Source organism: Sciurus vulgaris (assembly GCF_902686455.1).
Source record: "Sciurus vulgaris genome assembly, chromosome: 2".
Classification (NCBI taxonomy): Eukaryota; Metazoa; Chordata; class Mammalia; order Rodentia; family Sciuridae; genus Sciurus; species Sciurus vulgaris.
In genome coordinates this window covers 33,182,025-33,187,522 of record NC_136462.1, presented here as the reverse complement: position 1 = coordinate 33,187,522, position 5,498 = coordinate 33,182,025, and the positions used below count along the sequence as shown (strand labels likewise).

The following is a 5,498-nucleotide window of genomic DNA, read 5'->3' as shown; positions in this document are numbered from 1 at the left end:
CAGAGAACTCAGGTGATTAAGCACTAGATTCAGCTGCTTAGCCACAAGAATTTTTCACTACTATATAAGCAACAACTGACATCTTGCTCTGGCTCTACCATTTCTATAGAACTTTATTTCTGAATTCAATACTCTTAGAATTGGATAGCCTTCTTAACTTCAGCTTATGTTCCCCTAGAGTGTTGATTCACTTATGCTTCATAAATTTGTTCATATTATTACACCGGGGAAGACTGATTAATTATTTTTCACTATTGAAAGAAATTATAATTTTCTACAGCAAGATCAAATTCCACCTCTATCATCAAATCTTTTTAGAAATAATATAGACATTAATACTTAATACCCTCTAACATCTTTGTAATTATCATATTCAATACATTTTATATTATAAAATCTGCAAACCTGCTACTTTGTTTTATATACAAATTTTTAAATTGCATCTCCCATTAGACTATTTTTTAAAAATATGCTCAAATGGGTAGTTAAGAATTTATGGAATATTTTATTTATGCTACATATAAATAAAGTAACATTTCCAAAATGTCCATTGTGAAGTTATTAATGTTCAAGTGACAAGTGATAAACATTATACAGTTTAAATGAATTAACAGAACTAAAAAGCTAATTATGGATCAACAGACTGCTATGAACCTTACAATGTTCATTTACTTTTTTGAAATTTTTAGTGAAATGTGTACCTTAGCCTAACTGAACTGTGGTTTTGGAAGCAATGAAAGCTTCCAAAAGATGTTTGATTTGATCTCTCTAGCTTTAGAAAGGAGTAATTTGGTTTTTCAATTTTTTTTTTTTTTTTTTTACTTTTAACATTAATTTTAAAAAGGACTTCTGGTTCCAGACAAGGTAGACATACTTCTATTAGTCCTGCTAGGTACAGATAAAGATATTGTAACTTAAACATGAGAAGGGTCTGAAAGGTGGGAAAAGGATGCAGACAAGCTATGTACCTTGGGTGCTAAGCATTAACACTGGTGATTTCTCTGGATTTTCTTTTAACCTTATTGCAGTCAGGAGAAGCCTGTAACAATTGCCAACGCATACCAAAAATCCCTAAGCAAAGTTTACTTACTCCTGCCAAAGAACCCCAAAAGAAGCAGTCTTGCAAGACAGAAAATTTAGAAAACAACCACCTTCTCCAGCCAAATATCGAAGGAAAACTTGTATCTCCACACGCACCTTCATAAGCAAAGATATGTGAGTTAGACTTCCAAATTCACCCAGTTTAAAAAGGTGCCTCTCTGCTCCCCCAAATCGGACTAGTGTCAAAGAAAGCAGAACAGAGCCCTGAGATTTTCATCCCTGACATGTAGCAATGAGGTCCTCATTGCGGTGTCAGAAGAGGGCATTAGGGCAGCTTTGATGAGTCATCTTTGAACCTCCCAGCTAGGTATCAAAGACCTAGAGGAGAGTCTGAACTTTCATATCTAAACAGCAGATATATGAGATGGCTCAAACCCCTGGCATATCAACAAACATTAGGTGACAAATCAGGACATACACTTATCCTACTAGTGCAACATCGGAGGATTACTGATAAAAAGAAAAATTTAATAACACCTAGTTATTAAATCTGGGTGTTTAATAACACCCAAAATATTCAGAATGTAATGGAAAATACACTTTATACAAAGAATCAGGAAAGCCTCAACTTAAATGAGAATGAACAATGAACAGATGCTGACTCTGAGATAAATACAGATACTGGTGATAATCGACTTTAAAATTGACATAATAAAATTGCTCTACAAACATAACTGAAACAAAAGGTGGGAAAGAGTTTTAAAAAAAGAATTAATATCAAAAACAAACCTGAGAGTGATATCAGCAAGATGGTGGAATATGATTTTCCAATGCCTATCCCTTTAAGAAACGTAAGTTTGAACAACTATCCAGGAGACAAGGAAACAAGGTGAGAGACTACAGACATATGCATAGCACAGAATAAGAAGACACAGAGAAGAGCGTATGAGGAGCATTTTCACATTATTACATCACCTCTTTCTAGCCCCAGGCTGACAGCCGAAAACCCTCCAAGTGGTGAAAGAGAGGGAGGCAAGTACCAGACTGGGTCAGATCCCAATGCTAGGCCCACTCCAGTAAAATCCATTGTCAGGCAGCCCCCTTTGCCTCACACTTCATAAACTACATCCACAGGCCTGGCCCTGAGGTTCATCCCAGCTCCAAGCTGGTCCCTACAAACCTATACTCTAAGTTGGCAACTACAGACCCCCAGATCCAGACCAAGACCTCAGACTCAGGCTCCAAGCCCACCTCAGACTCCAGACTGAATGAAAACAAGGCCAACCCACATGACCCAGGCTTCAGGTCTGTTCCAAAACTGGGCAAGCCCCTGTAGCCTCATATTCTAAGCCATCTCCAGCCCCACCCCAGTGCTAGTCATCATCTGCAGATAAGCTTTTAAGCCAGACCCTCCAGATACATCTCCAGGCCTTTCCAGTGTCAGGCAGACCACCATAGTCCCATGCTCCAGAATAACTAGTTCCCAGGCCTGTTACAGCAGACTCAGAGTCAAGGCCCATGCTAATAGACTCCATCACAGGCATACTTACCACAGACCCAGGGTCCAGGACTGCCATTGTTGAACTAGCCTCCAGGCTGGCCCTGGTAACCCCAGGATACAACCAAGCACATCCACATGGATCCAGCCTCGAGGCCCACCCCAGAGCCAAGCCAGACCCTATGGCTTTAGGCTCCAGGATAGCCCACACAGCTTCAGGTTCCAGGTCATCCCTTTTAGTTCTTTATCTGAAAGCACCAGGTCTCTAGGCTGGTCCCCATAGCCCCAGGGTCCAGAGACCCTAGAGGGTTTTGGCACCAGGCCATCCACACAGGCTAAGTTTCCAGAACCACCTCTGCAGATCCAGGCTTTAGGGCCCACCCCAACACCATGCTGTTTCCTATAGATTCAGACTCTAAGTTTACCCACATAAAAACAAGCATCAGATCCACCCCAGTGCCTGACCAGCCTCTGTGCTCAGCCTTAAGACCCATAAAATGCCAGGTTAGCCCCTGTGAAATCAGGCTTCAGGCTGTCTCACGTGAATATAGACTCTAGGCACATCCTAGTAGTGGACCCAATATCCAAACCCATCCCTGCTAACCTGAGTTCAAGAACTGTCCCCAGTGGATTGGATCAAGGTCAATGATCCCTAGACCTGTTGACCTGGCCAGTAGGCCTGAGAACTAAGCAGCAAGCCAACCAATGGACCATACCAAAAACAAAAAACAAAAAAAAAAAAAAAAAAAACTGCTCAGAATCTCTGAACAGGCTAAATGATAAAAGACTTTCCCAACCAAACCCAGTCTGCAAAGACTTAAACAAGTCCTTACTTCAAATGTGCAGATAGCAACATCTGACCAGAAGAATCATGAACTGCCTCTTTTTCTGGTTGGAACCATGGAGACTGCCAAAGAGAAGAAAAAGAAGGTTCCTGCTATGACAGAAACCCTTAAGAAAAAGTGAAGGAATTATGCAGAGCTGAAGATAAAGTGCCTGAGGAAGAAGTTTGCCCAAAAGATGCTTCAAAAGGCAAGGAGGAAGCTTATCTATGAAAAAACCAAGCATTACCACAAGGAACACAGGCAGATGTACAGTATGGAGATTTGAATGGCTAGGATGGCAAGAAAAGCTGGCAACTTCTATGTACCTGCAGAACCCAAACTGGCATTTGTCATCAGGATCAGGGGTATCAATGGTGTGAGCCCAAAGGTTCGTAAGGTGTTACAACTTCTTGGCCTTCGCCATATCTTCAATGGCACCTTCATTAAGCTCAACAAGGCTTCAATTAACATGCTGAGGATCGTGGAACCATATATTGTATGGGGGTACCCAAACCTGAAGTCAGTGAATGAACTAATCTACACGTGTGGCTATGGCAAAATCAGTAAGAAACAAATTGCCTTGACAGATAACGCTTTCGTTGCATGATCTCTTGGTAAATATGGCATCGTCTGCATAGAGGATCTGATTCATGAGATCTACACTGTTGGAAAATGCTTCAAAGAAGCAAATAACTGGGGGTTTCAAGATGGCAGACTAGAGGGTGGCTGCATTTCATGTTGCTCCAGGACTGAGGATTCAAAAGAGGAGATATTGAGAGACTTGGGACCAACTCAGAGCCGCCGGGTGAGTCTCTCCCGTTGGGGAGGCATCCCAGATGGGGCAGTAGTCCCGGAACGCAGGGAACTTTGTGAAGTAGAGCTGCCCGGCGAGACATCCCTCCCCCCGGTGGAGCAGTGAACTCGGACAACTGGGAGCATCGTAGAGGACGCCACTCAGCACAGCGCTGGGACTCAGAGCAACCACTGGGGCTCTGGGCAGCTGCCCAGAGGAGGAGCTGCATGGAGAGCTGTTTGGACTCAGAGCGACCGCTCCTGAACACCGGGGGGCTGCCTGGAGGAGGAGCGCGGTGGGTTGCTTGGACTCGGAGTGACTGCTCCTGAACACCCGGGGGGCGGCCCGGAGGAGGAGGAGAAGAGCAGCAGGTCACTTGGACTCGGAGTAACTGCCCAGGGCTATGGGCGGTTGGCGGGAGGAGGAGGTGCGCAGTGAGTTCCTTGGCCTCCTAGCGACCGCACCAAACACCTGGCGGCTGACCAGAGGAAGAGGTGTGTGGTGGGTCGCTGGGACTTGGAGTGACTGTATGGGGCTCCAGGTGGCTGCTCAGAGAAGGGGCCACAGAGCCAGGCAATTAGGTGCAGAGCAGGGTCCCAGGACCTAGGAGGCTTCTTGGTGGAAGAGCCCCACAGAGACACGCTTAGGAGCGGAGCGAAGGTTCCAGGACTGCGGGCAGATTCTCTGAGGAGAGGCAGCCTAAGGAGACTCGTCTGTGAAGGGTGAGTCTCCCAGATCCAGGAGGTAGGTCCGGGCCCCTGAGAATGTTGCAGAGGAAGGCAACCCAGCCCAGGCGGTAGTTGTGGATTGAGGGGAACCTCTAGGAGGAGAACTGACCAGCGAGACCTTCCCACCAGGTGAGTCTTCCCTGCTGGGTGAGGTTTTCCCACAAGGATGGTAAAATCAGAAATACAGGCCCAAACAGGCCTTGCCTCAGCCTGCAGCCTAGTTCCCCTTTGAATGACCATTGGTCAACAAGTGGTGGCACCTCTGCCCACTAGCAGGGAATATACCCCACCTGAAGGCCACCACCCCTGGAGAGGCAACTTCCTTGTGGAGCACCGCACTATCAACTTCCTCCAAGACTTCAGCCTACTGAAGGCTAAGAGGGGAAATACTAGAAATCTTCAAGGATACTGTAAGTCAATAGAGGAAATCTGCAATATCTCAGCAGTCCACTGATACCTGAACAATATGAGAAAACAAGGAAAGAAAATGCCCCAAACAAATCTAGATGTTACCTCAATAAAATCCAATGACAGCATGGCAGAAGAAATGACAGAAAGGGAGTTCAGAATGTACATAATTAAAATGATCAGGGAAGCAAACGATGAGATGAAAG

At 44.9% G+C, this 5,498-nt stretch overlaps 1 pseudogene across 1 annotated transcript; it reads left to right on the top strand.

The window, feature by feature from the left end:
* The first annotated feature begins 3,439 nt into the window (after positions 1-3,439).
* On the top strand, positions 3,440-5,057 carry LOC306653277 (large ribosomal subunit protein uL30-like; annotated as a pseudogene). Its single transcript has one exon. The product of its transcript is annotated as a large ribosomal subunit protein uL30-like (transcript).
* The last annotated feature ends 441 nt before the right edge of the window (positions 5,058-5,498 follow it).